This window comes from Balaenoptera ricei, chromosome 3, assembly GCF_028023285.1.
Source record: "Balaenoptera ricei isolate mBalRic1 chromosome 3, mBalRic1.hap2, whole genome shotgun sequence".
Lineage (NCBI taxonomy): Eukaryota > Metazoa > Chordata > Mammalia > Artiodactyla > Balaenopteridae > Balaenoptera > Balaenoptera ricei.
The window spans coordinates 101,284,552-101,309,078 of record NC_082641.1 but is presented as its reverse complement, the minus strand read 5'-3'; the positions used below and the strand labels follow the sequence as shown (position 1 = coordinate 101,309,078).

The 24,527-nt window shown below is 35.8% G+C and overlaps 1 long non-coding RNA gene across 1 annotated transcript; it reads right to left on the bottom strand.

Annotated features, from left to right (window-relative positions):
• Nucleotides 1-1,902: 1,902 nt before the first annotated feature.
• Nucleotides 1,903-24,059, bottom strand: LOC132362455 (uncharacterized). The gene is made up of 5 exons (XR_009502379.1): nt 23,822-24,059; nt 12,908-13,043; nt 9,621-9,661; nt 8,647-8,750; nt 1,903-7,831 (listed from the first exon to the last, which is right to left on the bottom strand). It is a non-coding gene; the product is annotated as an uncharacterized LOC132362455 (long non-coding RNA).
• Between the last annotated feature and the right edge of the window lie 468 nt (nt 24,060-24,527).

Genomic DNA, 24,527 nt, shown 5'->3' with positions numbered 1-24,527 from the left:
CTGTACAGCAAAGTGAATGAGCTATATATATATATATATATATATATATGTATGTATATATATATATATAAAATATATATATATATATATATATATATATATATATATATACACACACACACACATATATCCCCTCTTTTTTGGATTTCCTTCTCATTTAGGTCAATAAGTGATTTTCTTAAAAAAAGAACAGTGAGTATTCCATAATGGTATATATGCTTTTTTTTTTTTAATTAATTTATTTATTTATCCACGGCTGTGTTGGGTCTTCGCCCCTGTGCGAGGCCTCTCTCTAGCTGCGGCAAGTGGGGGCCACTCTTCATCGTGGTGCGCGGGCCTCTCACTATCGCAGCCTCTCCTGTTGCGGAGCACAGGCTCCAGACGCGCAGGCTCAGCAATTGTGGCTCACGGGCCCAGTCGCTCCACGGCATGCGGCATCTTCCCAGACCAGGGCTCGAACCCATGTACCCTGCATTGGCAGGCAGATTCTCAACCACTGCGCCACCAAGGAAGCCCTGCTTTTTCATTTGAATTGAACTGTTTGTTTCTTTCATTAATGCACTTTATTAAATAACATTTAACATGAAACTTGATAACTGATCTTTTTTTTCTTTTTCTTTTAGTAATTTGAGATAGTTTTGGAACCTTATAAAAGACATTCAAGGTGCTGTGCTCTTTCACAAGAAAGGCCAAAATGTTGTTTTTGGAGCTGTTTTTCTCATGTGCGTGTATATTTTTCTCCCCTTAATGTCAAAGGTAATTTTAACCTTACACAAGTGATCTGTTGACTTGAAATATCATGGGAAAACTTTGACCTAGAACATTTTCAAAGAGGATAGTTACTGGAAATACAGAAAAGCTAAGGACACTTGGCAAGGAGGTTATATTACTTGCTTCAAATCTCTACACAAGTACATAGCTTTCTCCTTCCTCAAATTTTTCAATTTTAAATTTGGTTTCTCAATTTCCTGTAAACTAAATTTCAAGAACTTTAAATGACATTCAAGGCCTACCTTTATCTCACCCTAATTCTCCACTTTATTGGTTTCATATCTACTACTTTTGTGCATTGTCTTCTCTGGCCAAACTAGACAACTGACTATTCTCCTTACCCCTCTTGTCTCTCCAGGAGTTAAGTACTTCCTGGGGTACACACAGGGACTTCACTTCTCTATTAAGGTGTTTGTTTTTTTTTATAGATTCACATATATTCTTGCTCTCTTACTAGACTTGTAGTGGACAGCTACTCTTTCTTGGCTAACACTATGTCTTCCTACTATTTAAAAGAAATTAGCACCCTGATTTCCTTTTGGGGGAATACTTCTCCCATACTGCATTGTTAATGACGGTATCCTACACCAAGCAGGACACAGCTCCAGGTCCCAAGCTCGATGAATTAAAGGAGACTTTCTCCCTAAAATTTTAATTATCAGCAAAGTGACTAAAAGACTGATAATGGTTATAAAGGATTAACTGGCAGCCAGATGAGTTTCTCAAGAACTAATAGCTATTATTTACTGAGTGCTTGCCAAAGAACCCTATATACTATGTATAGACTCCTATTTGCAAATATAGCAGGGCTAGGTCTTAGTGTTTATTTTGTTGTTTTCAGGGTATTTCTTACTCTCTTTTCTTTCTCACTTATCCTCAATTTGTCATTTCTCTACTCCCAGTTCATATTCACTCAGGAACAAAGATTCCAAAAAAACTTACCCCTGAAGTGCCAGATGAGTTCTTTTCTTTTCTTTCTTTTTTATTTTTTTTTAATGAATTACAGAGATTTATGTAAGAGTTCCTTCTCTTTCCCCCATAAAACACACACAAAACACTTCTGAAAATCAGCAATCAGTCACTCAAAGGTTTTTCTTTTTCTGAATTTTATTTATTTTTTTATACAGCAGGTTCTGATTATCTATTTTATACATATTAGTGTATATATGTCAATCCCAATCTCCCAGTTCATCACACCACCCACCTCCCCCTGTTTTCCCCCCATGGTGCCTATACGTTTGTTCTCTACATCTGTGTCTCTATTTCTGCCTTGCAAACCAGTTCATCAGTACCATTTTTCTAGATTCCACATATATGCGCTAATATATGATATTTGTTTTTCTCTTTCTGACTTACTTCACTCTGCATGACAGTCTCTAGGTCCATCCATGTCTCTACAAATGACCCAATTTCGTTCATTTTAACGGCTGAGTAATATTCCATTGCATATATGTAGCACTTCTTCTTTATCCATTCGTTTGTTGATGGGCATTTAGGCTGCTTCCATGACCTGGCTATTGTAAATAGTGCTGCAATGAACAGCGGGGTGCAAGTGTCTTTTTGAATTAAGGTTTTCTCTGGGTATATGCCCAGTAGTGGGATTGCTAGGTCATATGGTAATTCTATTTTTAGTTTTTTAAGGAACCTCCATACTGTTCTCCATAGTGGCTGTATCAATTTACATTCCCACCAACAGTGCAAGAGGGTTCCCTTTTCTACACACCCTCTCCAGCATTTGTTGTTTGTAGATTTTCTAATGATGCCCATTCTAACTGGTGTGAGGTGATACTTCATTGTAGTTTTGATTTGCATTTCTCTAATAATTAGCTGCTCATTGAGCAGCTCTTCATGTGCCTCTTGGCCATCTGTATGTCTTCCTTGGAGAAATGTCTATTTAGATATTCTGCCCATTTTTTGATTAGGTTGTTTGCTTTTTTAATATTGAGCTGCATGAGCTGTTTATATAATTTGGAGATTAATCCTTTGTCTGTTGATTCATTTGCAAATATTTTCTCCCATTCTGAGAGTTGTCTTTTCGTCTTTATAGTTTCCTTTGCTGTGCAAAAGCTTTTAAATTTCATTAGGTCCCATTTGTTTATTTTTGTTTTTATTTCTATTACTGTAGGAGGTGGGTCAAAAAAGATCTTGCTGTGATTTACATCAAAGAGTGTTCTTCCTATGTTTCCCTCTAAGAGTTTAACAGCGTCTGGCCTTACATTTAGGTCTTTAATCCATTTTGAGTTTATTTTTGTGTATGGTGTTAGGGAGTGTTCTAATTTCATTCTTTTACATATAGCTGTCCAGTTTTCCCAGCATTGCTTATTGAAGAGACTGTCTTCTGGATTGTATATCCTTGTCTGCTTTGTCATAGATTAGTTGACCATAGGTGCATGAGTTTATCTCTGGGTTTTCTATCCTGTTCCATTGATCTATATTTCTGTTTCTGTGCCAGTACCATATTGTCTTGTTTACTGTAGCTTTGTAGTATAGTCTAAAGTCAGGGAGTCTGATTCTTCCAGCTCTATTTTTTTCCCTCAAGATTGCTTTGGCTATTTGGGGTCTTTTGTGTCTCCATACAAATTTTAAGATTTTTTGTTCTAGTTCTGTAAAAAATGCCATTGGTAATTTGAGAGGGATTGCATTGAATCTGTAGATTGCTTTGGGTAGTATAGTCATTTTCACAATATTGATTCTTCCAAGCCAAAAACATAGTATATCTCTCCATCTGTTTGTGTCATCTTTGATTTCTTTCATCAGTGTCTTATAGTTTTCTGAGTACAGGTACCTCCTTAGGTAGGTTTATTCCTAGGTATTTTATTCTTTTTGTTGCAGTGGTGAATGGGATTGTTTCCTTAATTTCTCTTTCTGATCTGTTGTTGTTAGTGTATAGGAATGCAAGAGATTTCTGTGCATTAATTTTGTATCCTGCAACTTTACCAAATTCATTGATTAGCTCTAGTAGTCTTCTGGTAGCATCTTTAGGATTCTCTACGTATAGTATCATATCATCTGCAAACAGTGACAGTTTTACTTCTTCTTTTCCAGTTTGTATTCCTTTTATTTCTTTTTCTTCTCTGATTGCCATGGCTAGGACTTCCAAAGCTATGTTGAATAATAGTGGTGAGATTGGGCAACCTTTTCTTGTTCCTGATCTTAGAGGAAATGGTTTCAGTTTTCCACCATTGAGAATTATGTTTGCTGTGGGTTTGCCATATATGGCCTTTATTATATTGAGGTAGATTCCCTCTATACCCACTTTCTGGAGAGTTTTTATCATAAATGGATGTTGAATTTTGTCAAAAGCTTTTTCTGCATCTATTGAGATGATCATATGGTTTTTATTCTTCAATTTGCTAATACGATGTACCACATTGATTGATTTACATATACTGAAGAATTCTTACATCACTGGGATAAATCCCACTTTATTATAGTGTATGATCCTTTTAATGTTTCGTTGGATTCTGTTTGCTAGTATTTTGTTGAGGATTTTTGCATCTATATTCATCAGTGATATTGGTCTGTAATTTTCTTTTTTAGTAGCATCTCTGTCTGGTTTTGGTATCAGGGTGATGGTGGCCTCATAGAATGAGTTTGGGAGTGTTCCTTCCTCTGCAATTTTTTGTAAGAGTTTGAGAAGGATAGGTGTTAGCTCTTCTCTAAATGTTTGATAGAATTCACCTGTGAAACCATCTGGTCCTGGACTTTGTTGGAAGATTTTTAATCACAGTTTCAATTTCAGTGCCTGTGAGTGGTCTGTTCGTATTTTCTATTTCTTCCTGGTTCAGTCTTGGAAGGTTATACCTGTCTAAGAATTTGTCCATTTCTTCCAGGTTGTCCATTTTATTGGCATAGAGTTGCTCGTAGTAGTCTCTTATGATGCTTTGTATTTCTGCAGTTGCCATTGTAACTTCTCCTTTTTCGTTTCTAATTTTATTGATTTGAGTCCTCTCCCTCTTTTTCTTGATGAATCTGGCTTAAGGTTTACCAATTTTGTTTACCTTCTTAAAGAGCCAGCTTTTAGTTTTATTGATCTTTACTATTATTTTCTTTGTTTGTATTTCATTTATTTCTGCTCTGATCTGTATGATTTCTTTCCTGCTACTAACTTTGGGTTTTCTTTGTTCTTCTTTCTCTAGTTCCTTTAGCTGTAAGGTTAGATTGTTTACTTGAGATTTTTCTTGTTTCTTGAGGTAGGACTGTACTGCTATAAACTTCCCTCTTAGAACTGCTTTTGCTACATCCCATAGGTTTTGGTTTGCTGTGTTTTCTTTGTTATTTGTCTCTATGTATTTTTTGATTTCCTCTTTGATTTCTTCAGTGATCTCTTGGTTATTTTGTAGCATATTGTTTAGCCTCCATGTGTTTGTGTTTTTTACTATTTTTTTTCCTGCAATTGATTTCTCATCTCAAAGCGTTGTGGTCAGAAAAGATGCTTGATACAATTTCAATTTTCTTAAATTTACCGGGGCTTGATTTGTGACCCAAGATGTGATCTATCTTGCAGAATGTTCTGTGTGCACTTGAGAAGAAAGTGTAATCTGCTGTTTGCAGATGGAATGTCCCATAAATATCAATTAAATCTATCTGGTCTATTGTGTCATTTAAAGCTTGTGTTTCCTTATTAATTTTCTATCTGGATGATCTATCCATTGGTGTAAGTGAGGTGTTAAAGTCCCCCACTATTACTGTGGTACTGTTGATTTCCTCTTTTCTAGCTGTTAGCAGCTGCCTTATGTATTGAGGTGCTCCTATGTTGGGTGCATGTATGTTTATAATTGTTATATCTTCTTCTTGAATTGATCCCTTGATCATTATGTAGTGTCCTTCTTTGTCTCTTATAGCATTCTTTATTTTAAAGTCTATTTTATCTGATATGAGTATTGCTACTCCAGCTTTCTTTTGATTTCCATTTGCATGGAATATCTTTTTCCATCCCCTCATTTTCAGTCTGTATGTGTCCCTAGGTCTGAAGTGGTTCTCTTGTAGACAGCATATATGTGGATATTGTTTTTGTATCCATTCAGCAAGCCTGTGTCTTTTGGTTGGAGCATTTAATCCATTCACATTTAAGGTAATTATCAATATGTATGTTCGTATTACCATTTTCTTAATTGTTTTGGGTTTGTTTTTGTAGGTCCTTTTCTTCTCTTGTGTTTCCCACTTAGAGAAGTTCGTTTAGCATTTGTTGTGGAGCTGATTTGGTGGTGCTGAATTCTCTTAGCTTTTGCTTCTCTGTAAAGCTTTTGATTTCTCTGTCGAATCTGAATGAGATCCTTACTGGGTAGAGTAATCTTGGCTGTAGTTTCTTCCCTTTCATCACTTTAAATATATCGTGCCACTCCCTTCTGGCTTGCAGAGTTTCTGCTGAGAAATCAGCTGTTAACCTTATGGGAATTCCGTTGTATGTTATTTGTCATTTTTCCTTTGTTGCTTTTAATAATTTTTCTTTGTCTTTAATTTTTGTCAATTTGATTACTATGTGTCTTGGCATGTTTCTCCTTGGGTTTGTCCTGCCTGGGACTATCTGAACTTCCTGGACTTGGGTGGCTATTTCCTTTCCCATGTTAGGGAAGTTTTTGACTATAATCTCTTCAAATATTTTCTCACATCTTTTCTTTCTCTCTTCTCCTTCTGGGACCCCTATAATGCGAATGTTGGTGCGTTTAATGTTGTCTCAGAGATCTCTTAGGCTGTCTTCGTTTCTTTTTATTCTTTTTTCTTTATTCTGTTCCATGGCAGTGAATTCCACCATTCTGTCTTCCAGGTCACTTATCCATTCTTCTGCCTCATATATTCTGCTATTGATTCCTTCTAGTGTATTTTTCATTTCAGTTATTGTATTGCTCATCTCTGTTTGTTTGTTCTTTATTTCTAGGCGTTTGTTCTTTAATTCTTCTAGATCTTTGTTAAACATTTCTTGCATCATCTCGATCTTTGGCTCCATTCTTTTTCCGAGGTCCTGGATCATCTTCACTATTATTCTGAATTCTTTTTCTAGAGGTTGCCTATTTCCACTTCATTTAGTTGTTTTTCTGGGGTTTTATCTTGTTCCTTCATCTGGTACATAGTTCTCTGTCTTTTTATTTTGTCTATCTTTCTGTGAATGTGGTTTTTGTTCCATAGGCTGCAGGATTGTCATTCTTCTTTCTTCTGCTGTCTGCCCTCTGGTGGATGAGGCTATCTAAGAGGCTTGTGCGAGCTTCCTGATGGGAGGGACTGGTGGTAGGTAGAGCTGGGTGTTGCTCTGGTGGGCAGAGTTCAGTCAGACTTTAATCCACTTATCTGCTGATGGTTGGGGCTGAGTTCCCTCCTTGTTGGTTGTGTGGCCTGAGGCGACCCAGCAATGGAGACTACCCAGCTCTTTGGTGGGGCTAATGGTGGTCTTTGGGAGGGCTCACACCAAGGAGTACTTCCCAGAACTTCTGCTGCCAGTGTCTTTGTCCCCGCAGTGAGCCAAAGACACCCCCCGTCTCTGCAGGAGACCCTCCAACACTAGCAGGTAGGTCTGGTTCAGTCTCCTATGGGGTCACTGCTCCTTCCCCCTGGGTCCTGACGCGCACACTACTTTGTGTGTGCCCTCCAAGAGTGGAGTCTCTGTTTCCCCCAGTCCTGTCAAAGTCCTGCAGTCAATTCCCACTAGCCTTCAAAGTCTGATTCTCTGGGAATTCCTCCTCCTGTTGCTGGACTCCCAGGTTGGGAAGCCTGAGGTGGGGCTCAGAACCTTCACTCCAGTTGGTGGACTTCTGTGGTATAACTGTTCTCCTGTTTGTGAGTCACCCACCCAGCGATTATGGGATTTAATTTTATTGTGATTGCACCCCACCTACCAGCTCATCGTGGCTTTTCCTTTGTCTTTGGATGTGGGGTATCTTTTTTGGTGAGTTCCAGTGTCTTCCTGTCAATGATTGTTCAGCAGTTAGTTCTGATTCCAGTGTTCTCGCAAGAGGGAGTGAGCGCATGTCCTTCTACTCCATCTTGAACCAATCTCCAGATCGTTCTTATAGGCGTACTTGTAGGACTGTTTTCTCTGGCTTCAAAAGAACAAATAAAACTGGAACTGGAAAAAGAAAAAGAAAGGTAGAGTGGGAATTCAACCTGATGAGGAAGATGGTTAGAAAGAGGAAGGATTAGAACTTTCAGAGTTTCGGGGAGCAGAATGAAAGTTTCTCTGATTTTTTACCTACAGGTAACCTGTCATTCAACAGTCCTGAATACTTGTGGGTCCTCCTGGAGAAAGGGGTGAGGGAACTTGGATACCTTACATGAAGATGAGGAGAAAAAACAAACAAAAAACACCCTTACTGTAACCACAATAAAATTGGAATAAAATGAATGGGAAATTCCACTATAAATGAGGCAGAGGCAGAAACAATGTTAATTTTATTTCTTCCTTTCCTGTTAGCTATATCTATTGTATTTCTTTTATTTCTAACTACACTGGCTTCAACTTTCTAAAACAATGTGAAGTGAAAATGTAATAATAGTATAATGACAGCCATCCTTGTTACGTTTCTAACTTCCAATATTTCTCCATTAAATGTAATATTGGCTATTAGTCTAAGATACCCATTTTCACATTAAGAAATTAAACTTCTATTTCTAGATTTTTTAAGTGCTTTGTTTAGAAATGGACAGATTAATGAATCTCTTGGGGTTTTAATGGGATGAAAAAAGATTTTTTATTGGTCTTACTGGAATGATGCATTTAGTCAAATTCAGTTCCTATCATTTAATTAACCATGGTAATACTGAACAACACTAAAAAATATAGAGAAGTTAGTTTGTAGTATTATTTGACATTTTCCCATTCACATTTATAGATGATTCAGCTCCTCCCACTCCCCATAATATAATCTTTGTTAATTTTATTACCAAGATTATCCAATCTTCCAAAAAATATGGCAGCATGATGTAGTCGTTAACAACACAGGCTATTCAGTTCACATCTTAGCTTCACCACTTACTGGCTGTGTGACCTTCAACAAGTCAAGTAACCAACAAAGATTAGGGTGATAGAACAGAATGTAAATTCTATAAACCTTCATAAGGTAGAAATGGTATAAATAACAAACAGTGAGAAGGGAAGAAAAAGCAAAGAAAAATTTGCTAGTTTTTCATATTTTTATAGCTGGGTCAAAATATGTAATTGAAATCAGATAAATATATCCATCTGCCTATTCTTAGATTTATTAGTATAAAGATAAACCCTAAGAAAGATAATATCACTGACTAATAGTCAGTAATGGAGGAAAGAATGCTGAAAGGAAGAAGAACAATTTAATTTAATCATTATTCAGAATATACTGTCTAAAGCAAGTCAACAAATATGGACAATTGGCTAAATCAAATACACCACCTGTTTTTGTAGATACAGTTTAGTGAAATACAGCCACACCCACTTGTTCACATATTATCTATGGCTGCTTTTGTGCTACAACACCAGAGTCAAGTGGCCACCAGAGACTTTATGGGCTGCAAGGCCTAGAATATTTACTCTCTCACTTGTTACAGAAAGTGTTTAATGACCCATGTTCTAAAGCAATAGAGTATTAAGTATGTCTGTGTATATATACGATTACAATGATAAAGATAGCCTCTATTAAAAAAATTCAAATATTTCATATTATACAAGAATCATTGACACACACGAAAGTTGCCTAGAAAGAATGACAATGTAACTGACAGCTGACTTCTCAATAGAAACAAAGTCAGAAAACAATGAGATATTTTCATACTAATGAAGAAAATAATTATTAACCAAGATTAGTTACCCTGCTAGAATGTCAGTTGAGAATGAGACTGAAATAAAGACATTATTCTAATAGACAAAAACTAAGAGGGCTTACCACTAACCGATCTTCACTATACAATGTTGAAAAACGTGTACCTAGGAAAGCAGGAAAATGATACCAGAAAGAAGGTCAAAGACAAAAAAAAAAAAATTGGTCAACAAAGAAATTGGTAAACATGTGAGTAAATCTATATAAACATTAACTGTATAAAACAATAATGATAATATCTAATTTGGAGATAAAGTTAAAAGGCAGAACTGAAATTTTTGACACAAATGCATGCAAGATAAAAAAGTGATCGAAGAGTTAGGAAGCTTATGTATTGTTTAGTAGGCTGGTAGAGTTACTGAGGTTAATTTTAATTTTTAAAAATATTCACTTTAAATTTTAAAGGGTAATTACCAAAAGAAATTCCAAAATAGCAGAGAAGGAAAATAGGAAAAACATCTGAAATGCAATTGGAAAAAGGTAGGAAAAGAGAAAACAAGTAGCCTAGAAATCACAATGTATCAGAATCTTTGGTATACGGCTAAAAGACCACACAAAGAAAAAACTGAATACCTTACTTAGGTAAACCATTAACTAATCTAGAAAAAAGTATAAAACATAAATACACAAAATAAAAGACTGAACTCACCCAAATTTGTAGAGGTAATTTTAAAAATCAAGAGATTACATTGTTTAGCTCTGCAAATAAAATATATATCATGGATGAAATGGTTACTTTTTTTTTTTTGTGGGTGCCACACTGTGTGGCTTGCAGATCTTAGTTCCCCAGCCAGAGATGGAAGCCAGGGCCCTGCAGTGACAGCACTGAGTCCTAACCACTGGACCGCCAGGTAATTCCTGAAAAGGTTACTTTTTAAGAAAAATATAAAATTGAGTTCAGGTGAAAATCTAAATAGATAAATTAATATAGAAAAAATAGAGAAATACACCAGGCAGAAATGGTTTTTTTAGAATTATTCCACTAAATCTTTAAAGAACAAAAGAGAAAAATCACATAGTAACTTTCAAAAATGCTTAAAAGGCATGTGTTAAAACTCAACATCCATTCTTGATTTAAAAAAAAATATGTTTTAATAAGAGGAATAGATCATAACTTCATAAAACATATCTTTCTAAATCTAAAAGTCAACTTCATGCTTAAGTGAAAGCACTAAAAGCATTTCCATTAATGTCAGGAATAGACAAAGAGGTCCACTTTCAGTGTTATTATTTTATGTTGTATTGGAGGTACTAGCCATTCTACTTAGGTAAGAGAAATAGAGTTACAAAAATTAGGAGCAAGTAAAATGATCATTATCTGAAGAAGGTATAATTCTGAACCTGGGAAGATGGAGGAGAAACAGTGGAGTTAACTATTAAAAAAACACTGAGAGTTTTGTAAGGTAGCTGAGAAAGTTTTAGCCTTCATATATACCAACAATAACCAGTTAGGAGGTTAAAAATTAGATATCATTTATCACATGAACAAAATCAAATACCTTATTTGGAAAAAAAAATCAAAGTCAAAAGACAAATGACAAAATGGAAATTCTTTGCAAATCATGGTAGGCACAGGGCTTATTTCACTAACATACGAAGAACTCCTACAAACCAGTAGCAAAAAGACTAAGAACCCCAAATAAATATGGTCAAAAAATAGGTCATAGAAAATGAAAATACAAATGGCTGTGCTAATTGTTTTCATTTTAAATTAATTACAGTAAACTTCAAATGGGCTTCTAATGCTGCCTAGTAATCATACTGTTTCTTATTTCAATTATTTTCATACTTTTTCTCCAGCATTAATTCATACTTTCTCCTCTATAATCAAACATTACCTTCTCTCCCATTCTCATCTCCACTGCTACCATCCAAGCCCAAGCCATTCTATCTCTTACCTGGATTATTCTAATAGCCTCCTAACTAGCAGCTTCAGGTATTCAACTATATGAGTCATTGATATGCTGAAAAAACTTGTATATATCCATGATTAGTTATTCAATAATAATATTTATTCAAATATTTATAGAATATGTATTTTAAAAGCAAATATTTAACTGAGCACTACCATGCACTTCTATGAATGTCACAGAAGAAAAACCAAGCAAAGAGGAAGGAATAATCGTTGGTTTCTAAGGGAAATCAGAGAAGCTCTCCCTAATAAGCTGACATTTGAACAGAGACCTGCAAAACTGAGGGAGGGAGCCTTGCAGATATCAAAGCGGAGAATATAAATTCAAGCACTAAAGTAAGAAAATTCTAAGCATTAGTAATGTAATTATAGAACTCACTAAAGTAAAAAAATTCTAAGCATTGATAAGGCAATTATAGCATTACAGGCCTTAAAAATTTGATAGGGCTTGCAAACCTCTCCTTTATCACAGGTGGTACCTATGATTCAAAAAAAAACAAAAACAAAATCAGAACTAGTTCACACCTATTTTAGACCTAAGTTAAACTGGTTGTTGTTGGTATATGTGAAGACTACGAACTCCCGTCCATTACAGAGAGAGCTAAGTTAAACACTGAATATTCATACCATGTTTAGTTTAAAAATAAACACAAATAATCCTCCGCCATTCATTGACCCTCTAAGTTTTGGCTGTCTTTACTGAAAAACATCCTTTCAATTATATCCTGAAGACAGCATGGAGAATGACTTTCTTTCAAAACAAGTTTTCCCTTGAGGAGAAACACATGTTCAAAGTACAAACAACATTCCAGTATTCAACTTAAGGCTACTTAATTTCTGCATGATGATGTCATACTTAGACTACTGAACTTGCTCCTGTTCATATCATTTCTTCTACAGTTCTATATTTTAGGCCCATCCATGGAAGCAGACCCATCATTTTATACAACTAGAGAACAACAATAAGAACATGTTTGCAACACAAATACCTCCCAGGTTACAAAAAAATTCTAAGAATAATCAGAATTAATATCCCAAGACAATTTTTTAAAATAAAACTTAGAAGCTGATTTTAAAATTTGTTTCTAAAGAAAAGACAAAAGACTTGCCAAGAAAATTCTGAGAAAAAAAATTATGCGTAAACAGGGCTACTGGGTATCTAAGGAAAATACAAAGCTATAATAATTTAAAATGTAATATCTGATCAGAGAAACAGATAAGCAGAAAAGAGAGAGAGCCTAGGAACAATGCTGTGCTTATATGGTGACATTTCAAATCAGTAGAGAAGGGATGACCCAACTACTCAAAAATAGCATTAAAACCATATTAATTTCAGAAAAACTAGAATAGTTAGATCCCAACAACATATCATATACTTATTAGCTGCAGTAACAGATAACACTCTAAATCTCAGTGACATAACCAAATACTTATTTCTTACTCATGTGAAGTTCAACAGGTGGCTGGGTAGGGTTGTGGGGATCTGTTCCATGCCACCATGCAGGAACCCTGGCTGATAGAAATTTCACCATCTTCAAAATCTATCTTGCAAGGTTGCCCAAGATGTCAACATCTAGCTGGAAAACAAAGAAAGAAACGTGGAGATTGCCTGGAAAGTTCTGTGGGGCATGTGAAAATCATGTAATCACTTTTAGCCATATTTGGTTACCTAAGTAAAAGAAGAAATAGATTAAGTGAACACCTTATAGCCAATTTCTAACATAGTATGTCCTTCTGGTTACCAGGTGCCCTACCACATAGAGCACATTCCCTCCTTCCCTAAGTGAGACAAGCCAAAATTCCATCCAGTTATTGCAACCAGCTCAATGCCCAGGATCTCTGAATAATGCATGGTTCTTTCCACCAGTTCCGGATATGGCCACTTGAGGTTCCAGTGACACTTGCACCAGCAACAGATGTTATAGAAATCTCTCTACTGCCAGCAGGCCCAATTTATCGTGGTGAAGCAAGGACAGGACAGTTGTAATAAAAACTGCCATCTGGTAAAGGGAACATGGGAGACACACAGAAGGCGATGGTCTATAGTAGTTATGACATCCTTCTGGCAGGTGTTTTGAGGTCCCTCTTATCTGGCAGTGGGACATTTTCCTGATTTCAGTTTTTCTATCTGGAAGAAACTACTTATTCAATGTTCTTCAAAGCTCTGGATCTACCTTTTTGGAGGTTTTTTGGTCCATTATTACATTTGATACAAATGATGGGGATCTTGCCCTCACTGGGGGCCTTTACAGTTTTTGCAACCCATTTCTTTCCTGAGCAAGTTTGGGAGCCCCAAAATACTAGTAATGATAGAACATTTGAAGGCTATTGAAATCCAGTCTTGCAATTTCTTTGGTATTACAAAAAAAGCAGATTACTCTTTTTGAGGGAAAGGTATCTATTCAGTCACATATGCTGATAGCACCCCCAAAGGTCTTTCCTAAATATAATTCTCAAGCCTGCCTTATTTTTTCCCTCATTTGCCAACATGGCTTAAAGTCATCATGTTTAGGAGGAAATGCCACACCCTTACTTAGAACTGTGTGGAGCCAGAAGTCTTAGTGGGCATTTGTCCATAATCTCTTATTATTTGGGGCTAGAAGCCATGGCTTTCTCATCCTTTTACTTTTTTTTCTTTTTTTCTGCTTTCAAACTAACAAGTTTTTGCTACATCCCATTTCTTGTTTTTTGTATCACTTTGATAAATGCAGGTAGTAACAATCAACATTCACTACCAACATTCCATTCTCCAGCCTCTCTCCGTACTATGATGTCAGTAAGCATGTGGTCCACCTTCCAAGTAATTGTAAATGACCATTTAAAATATTGTTTTGTTACTGCATGCAGAAATCTCCAGTTTTATAGCCCTGGATATTAGTTTCCATCTTGACTGTATGGTGGACCAATGCCAAGAATTTTGGATTTTTGTTACAGTAGCATCCTTCTTCTAGCAACAATTTCTGCATCAGAGTAATACCTTGTACTATCAAAAAACAAACAAACAAACAAAAAGCCCAAATTCTCAGTGGTTTTACACAATAGATGCTTGTTTGATGATAACTTAAGTCCAGTTGGCTTAAGTGGAGGAAAAGGTGGATAACTATGGTTTTCACAGTGATTGACGTTCCCACATTGATGGTTCTTTCTTCATCTTAAAAACGGGGTCCTCTACTGTCTCCCTGGGAACTGACACCCAGCTGAGGGACAAAAGAAGGGTGGAGGAGAGAAGAGGATTTCATGGGCCAGACCTGGAAGTGGTTTACATACTTTTCACCCATATTCCAATAAGTAATTCTTGTCACATGACACCAACCTAACTTCAGGAGAGGCTGAGAAATGCAGATTCATTGTAACTAATTGGTTTAAGCAGTTTGCCAATTGGGGTAAATTCCAGAAAGATTAAGGCCTAAAGGTAAACATAAACCTATACAAGTACTAGAGGAAAATATAGTAGAATTATTTAGGGCTGTCAAGTACTCAAAAGGGTATGGGAGTTCCATGGGCCTTCACTGGGCACTCAGGAGAAAGATGGGGGACAGAGCAAAGATAAGAGAAAACTTTCCTTGATGGTGCAGACCTGAAAGAGGAGAGGTTACTGTTACAGGAAGGACACAAATACCCACCAGGATCCTTCTTCCCTACTAAGAAAAAAGCCTTAAGCCACGGTAAGGTCATCAAACAATTAGCCAGGACCCAGGTATAAAGACTCACTGTGGCTTGGAAGTGTACAAGGGAAAACAAAAAACAAAAACAACTCTGTATCCCTGGGAAAGGTCACGAAGCCATCCTTCATCCAGATCTCCTAACTTGGGAAGGAGCAAGAAACTCTTCCAAACAAGATTCCCCACGGATGCAATGAAAGTTTAGCTGCCACAAGGAAGAGGGGCAGGATCTTTGTTCAGAAAGCCACAATACCAAGATCCAGTCATAATGTTTAATAATGAAAACCACAGAAAAATTTTTAAAGTATGAAAACTACAGAAAAAATATTTAAATATCAAGAGCTCAAATAATTCCTTCCATGAGTCCTTTTTTGAGGAATGTACTAGAAAATGAACTTCATCCAAACAAAACATAACTGGGAAAACTTCAGCAATTTAGCTTTAATATACTTAACTGCAAATCTAAGGCTAAAACTAAGGTGGGGATAAGGGCAGAATAATATGTTATATAATAATGTTCAATGTTATGTGTTGTATGTTCCAATGACATTATATTAATGCAATTAAAAATTGGAAGGGAATGCAGATGGAAGAAGGAAAGTAGAATAAACCCATTAGCTGTGATTTAGGCAACAAGTGATACTTAAGGGATGTCATTAAAAATGGACAATACAGATTGTGAATAAAAGAATAAGGGACTAAAGCCATTAAATAAAGGTATAAGCACAAAGATAACCACCAGAAATACTAACCTTCCTAAGTGCCAAATTTAGGAATTTCTTTTTTAAAAAGAGAACGCAGCAAACATTATGAAGAGGAACAAAATAAATATAATAATTACAGTATAAGATAATCTGACAGAATTGAAAGCAATCATAATCATCTTATCAACAAATGTGAAAAGGTTTATTATATGGAAAGATTTTCAACCTGGCTCATAAAGACCCAACAAAATGCTCTATTCAAGAGACACATCTGAAACAATGATTCAGAAAGACTAAAAATGAAAGGATAGTCAAAGGTATTCCGGACAAATGGAAACACAAAGAAAGCAGGGACAGCAATATTTGTATCCAAGTAGAAAACAAATAGTAGGGTAAGATTTTCTAACTATGATCCCAAATCTATATGCAAAAATGAAATAATAGGAAATAAAAAGAGAAACCAGTACATCTGATTACATATAAGTGGCAGACAAACAACATGATAGAAATGTAAATGACATAAATAAAATCAAAAGACAACTGACAATGGATGGACCTAGAGATTATCATACGAAGTGAAGTAAATCAGAGAGAAAAAGACAAATATCATATGATATCACTTATATGTGGAATCTAAAAAAATGATACAAATGAATTTATTTACAAAACAGAAACAAACTCACAGACTTTGGAAACAAACTTATGGCTACCAAAGGAGAAAAGGGGTGAGAGAGGGATAAATTAAAAGTTTGCAATTAGCAGATACAAACTTCTATATATAAAATAGATAACCAACAAGGACCTACTGTTTAGCACAGGGAACTCTACTCGATATTCTGTAATAACCTAAATGGGAAAGGAATTTGAAAAAGAAGAGATATATGTATATGTATAGCTGAATCACTTAGCTGTACACCTGAAACTAACACAACATTGTAAATCAACTATACTCCAATATAAAATAAAAATTAAAAAAATCAATTAGAAAAAGGCAGACAAAACAAAAATAGCTTATAAGCAAATAAAAAGACAATTGACAAAACAGGAAAAAATATTTGCAATACATATAACAGATAAAGGGCTAATATCCCTAAAACATAAATAAATCTTAAAAATTTGGGGAAAAGGACAAAAAGAAAAACCAACTCCTCACCAATGGGAAAATGGGCAAGACAGAAAATATTCACAAAAATTCATATAAAATTGTCCCCCAAAATTTAAAAAAGTACTCAACTATGCCCATAATCAGAGAAATGTATAGGAAAACTACACTGAAGTGACATTTCTCACCTATCCAATTAGCAAAATTAAAAATGTAAAACACCATACTCTACTGGAGAGGTGTTGGAAACAAGTCTGTCTTATATGCTGCTGGTGAAAATACAAATTGTTACAACCCTCATGGAAAAAAAATCTGGCAATTTTTAACTACATATACATTTACCTTCTGACATAACAGTGTTACCTCTAGGAACTTACCCCAAAGGCATACCTCCAACAATATGAAAATACATACTGCTGGTTCATATTTTGTTTGAAACACTGTTTGTAGCTGTAAAATATGAAAAATAATCTATAGGCTCCTACATAGATGAGTGAATAAGTTGATAGATAGGTGCAATGTCATTTTTTATTTATTTATATTCTGTAATGGCTTAAACAACAAAAATTTATTATCTAATAGTTCTGTAGTTTAGACCCATGTAGTTCTGACATGGGTCTCACTGGGCTAAAATCGGGGTGTCAGCAGGGCTGTGTTCCTCTCTAGAGGCTCTCGGGGAGGATCCTTTTCGTGGGTCGTTCAGGTTGTTGGCAGAATTCAGTTTCTTGAAGGGGTAGGCCTGAGATACCCATTTTCTTACTGGATGTAAACTGAAGGCTTCTAGAGGCCACCTGCATTGCTTGGCTTGTGATCCTTTTTCTCTGTCTTCGAAGCCAGCAATAGCGGGTGCTGTCCCTCTCACACATTTTTTTTTTTTTTTTAATTGAAGCATAGTTGACTTACAACATTAATTTCAGGTGTACAACATAGTGAATTGTTATTTTTATAGATTATATTCCATATAAAGTTATAAAATTGGCTATATTCCTTGTGCTGTATATTACATCCTTATAACTTTTTTATACCTAGTAGTTTGTACCTCTTAATTCCCTCCCCCTAAGCCTCTCCCTTCTGGTAACCACTAGTTTGTTCTCTGTATCTATTTCTGTTTTGTTATATTCGTTCATTTGTTTTATTTTAAACAAGGAAGGTCTCTATTGACAGATTTGTAGTGATTTCCAGAATACATTTTTAAATGAAGAAAGCAAAGATCATAAAATTATATAGGAAATGTCAATTTTTATGTAAGAAAGAAGCAGAAATAAGAATATATACATGTTTGTTAATCTGTGCAAACAGAAACACAGGAAGAATACACCAAGGACCAATGAGATTGACTATCTACATGGGGTGGGTGGGATTGGGGTGGAAAGGAAAGAAACAATTGGAAGGGCAGAGTTGGCACTTCTCTGAGTATACTGTTTTGTGCAGCTCTAACATATGGAACAATGTTAATGTTTCACATACATAAAGAAAAAAATAAATAAAATTACCAAGGATGGAGAAAAGAATACTTCAAATTAAATACCATCATAAATATATGAACTAAAATGCATTTCAAATGAAGTACTATATGGAAGGAAGGAGAGGGGGAAAAAAAAACCACTAACCCAGGTAACTTTTTATTATTATTATTTAAAAAAACTGAGATACAATTCACATACAATAATATGCATCCTTATAAAGTGCACAATTCAGTGGATTTTTGTATTCACAAAGTTGTGCAACCAAACTACAATCCAATTCCAGAACACATTCAATCCTAAAAGAAATGCCACACCCATTAGCAGTCATTCACTATTCCTCCTTCTCCCAGCCCTTAGCAATCACTAATCTACTTTTGATCTCAATGGATTTACGTATTCTAGACATTTCATATAAATGGAACCCTGTTTTGTGTTTGGCTTCTTTCTAAGCATGATGTTTTGTCTTTTTTTTTAAAACTTTTGGGTTGGTTTATTTATTTATTTATTTATGGCTGTGTTGGGTCTTCGTTTCTGTGTGAGGGCTTTCTCTAGTTGTGGCAAGTGGGGGCCACTCTTCGTTGCGGTGCACGGGCCTCTCATTATCGTGGCCTCTCTTGTTGCAGAGCACAGGCTCCAGACACGCAGGCTCAGTAATTGTGGCTCACGGGCCTAGTTGCTCCGCGGCATGTGGGATCTTCCGAGACCAGGGCTCAAACCCATGTCCCCTGCATTGGCAGGCAGATTCTCAACCACTGCGCCATCAGGGAAGCCCAGCATGATGTTTTCAAAGTTCATCCATATCACAATATGTATCAATACTTCATTCCTTTTTATGGCTGAATAATATTCCATTGCATGTACAAACCACTTTTAATTATCTAGTCATCAGTTGATGGGTATTTGGGTTCTTTCTTCTTTTTACCTATTACGAATAATGCTCCTATGAAATTCATATTCAGGTTTTTTTTTTTAAACAAGTTTTCAATTCTCTTGCAGGTATACAGCTATGATTGGGGTCATATGAGACTCCCATTATGCCTATGTTGGTACATTTGATGGTATCCCAAGTCTTTGAAATTTTCGTTATTTTTTTTCCCTCTAACTGGATAATCTCAATTGATCAATTATTAGGTTTACCCAATCTTTCTTCTGTCTGCTCCAACGTACTGTTGAACCCATCTGTTGAAAGTTTTGTTTCACAGTAATGTACTTCTCAATTCCTAAACTTCTTTATAATTTTTATCTCATTACTGATATTCTCTATTTGATGAGACATTGTTCTCAGACTTTCCTCTTAGTTTTTTAGATATGGTTTCCTTTTGTTCTTTGAACACATTTAAAATAGCTTAATGTTTTTGTCAAATATATCCAAAGTTTGGACCTGTTTGGGACAGTTTCTATTGATTGCTTCCCCACCCTATATATGAGCCACAATTTATTTCTGTGTATGTCTTACAACATTCTGTTGAAAACTAGACATTTTAAATAATATAATGTTGCAACTCCAAAATCAGATATTCTCTTCTCCTCAGGGCTTGTTGTTGTTGCTATTTTTTGTTGTTGTCCAGTGACTTCTTTGAACTATCTTTGTGAAGTCTGTATTCTTTGTTGTATATGGCCACTAAAGTCTCTGCTTCATTAGCTTAGTGGTACACTAATAACTGGACAAAGATTTCCTTAATGCTTGCAATTGATATTTCTCTCATTTTGCTGAGAGTCGGTATGTGTGTTGGGGTACACCTTCAACACTTGGCCAGGAAGTTGACAATTCCACATCAGCCTTCACTTCCTGCTTATGCAGAGCCCCCAAAGTCAACCAGAAGTGAGGGTTTAGGGCCTTCTCAGCACTTTCCTGAACATGCACATAGCCCTGTCATTCATGTGACTTTTCCTTAATTCCAGGAAATTTGTCAAAACTTATCAAATTCCCTAAAGATATTGAGTTTTCCAGATTTCCTTTTAATTTGATTAACTTCTTGTTTTCCCCAACTGCCTCAGGCAGCTGTGATGTTAACAATTGCCTCTAATTGATTTCAAAAAGTGATCTCAGGAAAAACGCTTTTCACACTGGGAAAGCTCTTCGTCAAGTTAGATAAAAACAGAATTGCCATGGGGTCTCCCAGTGAACTACCATACTGGCCAAATAATGATAGTTCTCGGGGAATGTGTCTTTGAATAAGCTCCAACCCTGTTCTGGCCCCTCCAGTGTCTGCCAGGCTGCAGGTTTTCATCATGACTGTGGGTTGTTGATTTTCAAGACACCATGGATTTGGGGAGTGGGGGATGAAAATAGGGCAAGTTAGAGTGTCACAAAGATACTGTTCCTATCAAGATTCAGCCATTTTTTAATAAATAACATTCCCTGGATTGCTGTAAGCTTTTGGTTAATTCCACAGTTCTGAAAACACTGATTCTGACAATATGGACAGTTTTCTCATTGTTTTTAATGGAGAAAAAGAATTTCTGGATGTCCTTACTCAGCCATTTTTGCTGACATTATCCCAGGTAACTTGCAAACTTAGTTTTGAGACCATATGCCCTCAGGCTAAAGAAAAAAGAACTCTAAACATAAATTAAAATTTGGTTAGTAGACTTGTATTTTGCAAAGGTATCAGTCAGCAATTCTGAAGTTAACTTCTGTGTACTCTGGGGTTGAGAAAATAAGTAAATATATTGTGGAAAATAAGAAACCACCTTCCTCACTATTACAGAAAAGGATTTACATGCCAAAAGGACAGAGGAGACAGCTTGAGGGGGGCTTCCACAACCAAATTAAGGATAATTTGACCATCAAAATAACTTCTATTTCCCACCACTATGAAACAGGGATTAGATTTGTTCTTCTATATTAAACGACTAGAAAACTGGACAAAGTGGATGAAACAAAGGTTTCAGACAATGGACAAAAAGCAGTACAGGATATTAATACCTGAGAGAAAGAACTCAAATGAGTTGAGTGCTATAAGTACACCAGCTCACTGTTTGAAGAGTTTCCAAATTACAGTGCCAGGGGAAGGAAACCCAAAATAGCCCAATGGCCTTTCTGAAGAGACAGTTCAAAGTTTACACAGGTTAATGTGACTAGAATTTGTGAGGTAAAAAAATAGAGAGGAAGGAGATGCACAGAAGAGGAAAAAGTGCTCTGGAGATCTGTACAACGGTCCCCTCAAGTTAACTGTATTATACTGATCTGTGCAATGTATATAAAGAATCTAACAAGGCCAGGGGGGAAAAAGTCACTAGAAAAGAGTTAGTGGAAACATCCTAGGAGCTAATACAGGTCCAGGTATAGTTTGTGTTCTCACCAGACACAACAGAAAAATTTCCTAACAAAGAATTAGGCAGAGTTCTTAGAACTGTAATGCCTCAGTAGTGGCGCCAAATGAGTCCTAGACCAAGATTTCACAACCTTAGTACTACTGAAATTCTGGGCATGATAATTCTTTGTTGTATATATTGTAGAATATTGAGCAGCATCTCTGGCCTATATCCACTAGATGCAACATCTTTCTCCCCAGTTGTGACACAGAAAATATCTCTAGACATTGCCAAATATACCTTGTGGGTAAAAACTGTCCCAAGTTGGGAACTGCTCCAGACAAGATCATTAAAATAGCTATGAATGTTCTGTATGTTCCAGGAAGTAGAGAAAAACATGGACATGATACAAAGACAAGTGGAACATTACAGCAAAATCAGTAACAATGTACTATACGGTTAAATGTAGAAGCAAAAACTATATAAACAATAGTACAAAAGCTGGGGGGAAAAACTGAAGTGTACTGTAGTAAAAGGTACTTGGACTATACGTAAAGTGGTATAAATACTACCTGAGGTTAGGCTGTGATAAATTAAAGATGTATACTATAGTAAACCTCTTAAGCCAATAATAGATAAAATGAAGTAATAAAAAATACCTTATTAATAAAAAATAAATAGAAAAGTAGAAAAAAGAGGTCCCCATGAGATAATACTGAAATACATTTAAAAACTCAATAAACAGGAGAAAATGGAAGACTCTTCCTTATTCTAAAAAGCCATCTAAAAAGTGTAGTAAAAAGATGAAATTAAAAAATCATCATTTACAATTACTATAGCAATAGTTGTTTCAGGTAAGAATTATGAATGAATGTTAAAACTAGTGCATGAAAGTTTCAGGACAGAATTAAACATAGTCTCAAAGTATCTCCTCACAAGATAATTATTAATTACAAAGAGAAAAACAGTAACTTTGCAGTGGAGAAACCTTATAGATACCACTTGAAACAAGTAAGTAAAGTTAATACTACCAGTAATGGGCCAGCCATATCAACATTGTCACCTAACTCCAGATATGATGCACTAGGACAAATACAACATTCCTTCTCTAACATTGCTGCCAAAAGTGCAGAACTTGAATTTGATAATGGGAATATTAGACAAACCCAAATAAAGGGACACTGCAAAATAGATCTGTACTTTTGAAAAATGTCAATGTCATGAAATCCTAAGACAGACTGAGGTACTGTTCTCAACCAAAGAGAGATGACAAGTGAATGTAAGGTGGCAACTGTATGTAAGGCATGATGCTGCACTTTCTGTTGCTGTAAAAAGACACTGGGAAATTGTCAAAATCCGAATATTTGATAACTGGAGTGTGGTAATACAAAAGAATAGAGAATGACTTTGTTTTTAAAGAGAGAATATAAACGGGAGAGAGAAAAAGATGGAAATGATAAAAGGGTGAGAGGTAGAGAGGGAGAGAGGGAAGAAGGGAAGAAAAGAGACGAGAGAAAGGGAGAAAGATTAAAAAAAGGAAGAAGAGAAAGGGAAAAAGGAAGGAAAAAAGGAGAGGAGAGAAGGGAGGATGACAGCCAAGGATAAAGTAAATATAGGAAAATGTTAATATTTGGGAAATTTGGGTGAAGGATATTGTGTAGTAAAGAACCTGGCCTTGCCCAAAGAGAGAAAGTGCCTTTGCCTTCAGCTTCATGGATGCACTCTATGTCATACCTGATAGGAGTGTCTTTGTTTAGGGCAGGAGCTGGCTGCACTAAAAAAGACCTACCATGTAATTTAGGATGGGGACTTCGGTATGCTTAATCCATCTGCAACAATCATGCCGGCAATCAACCGATCATGTCTTCAAATCAAAGCCACAATAAAAATTCGGGACACTAAAGCTCAAGTGAGTTTCTCTGATTGGCAATACTCTGTGCATATTGATGCCACGATGGTAATGCAACCTGAGGACAACAGAAACTTTGCTTTTAGAACCCTCATAGACTTTGCCCTAAGCATCCTCTTCCTTTGGCTGGTTATAATCTGTACCCTTTCCCTGTAATAAACTATAACTGGGAATATAATAGGTTTCAGTGAGTTCTGCAAGCAAATTTTTGAACCTGAGTGTATTTGGGGAACCCTCCCCTGCAATCTCCGAACCTGCAGTTGGTGTCAGAAGTGAGAGTGGTCTTGTATGGGCTCTTTCCTCTAACTTTGTAGGCAAACCCTAATTCCTTGAAGTTGGGGTTAGACGTCTTGAGCCGACAGACAGTGCTCTCAACCTCACAGTTTGGCTAAATCTGGGAAGGGATAGAGACATTATTTTTTAACTTTTCCTGCAGTAATTCTTCATAATTAAAATTTCAATTGAAATTAATTTCAATTTGACATAATTGGAATTATGTAAAAATAAAAATTTAAAAAAGGAGAAAAAACCAAATTTTGCATTTAATACAGCAGAAATAATTTTCTTTCTGTATGATCTCTTGAATTCTATTGCTCTAGTTATCTAAATTCTTAAGCTCTTGAAAAAGATAAAAATGACTTTCCAGAGCTTCTGAATTCCTGTTAACCAGAAGGTTTTTTCTGTCATTAACAGCACCAATGCATAGAAAACAGAGAATTTAGTTAGCGTTACTTAGTTAACCAAGAACCTTAATTTCTCAGAGCAGCAAAAAGTGAAACATTTGAAGTGATTTTTAAAATCCTGTTTTCCTTTTAAATAACAGTACTATGAAGTATAAAGCAGACCCTTCTTCAGTGAGTTATCTCATAACCTCTGCTCAGCTATCAGTACAAATGCTCCTTTAATCACATCTCCTTCAGAATTTGTTCTTATAAATTCCAATCTATGATTCCTCAAAAA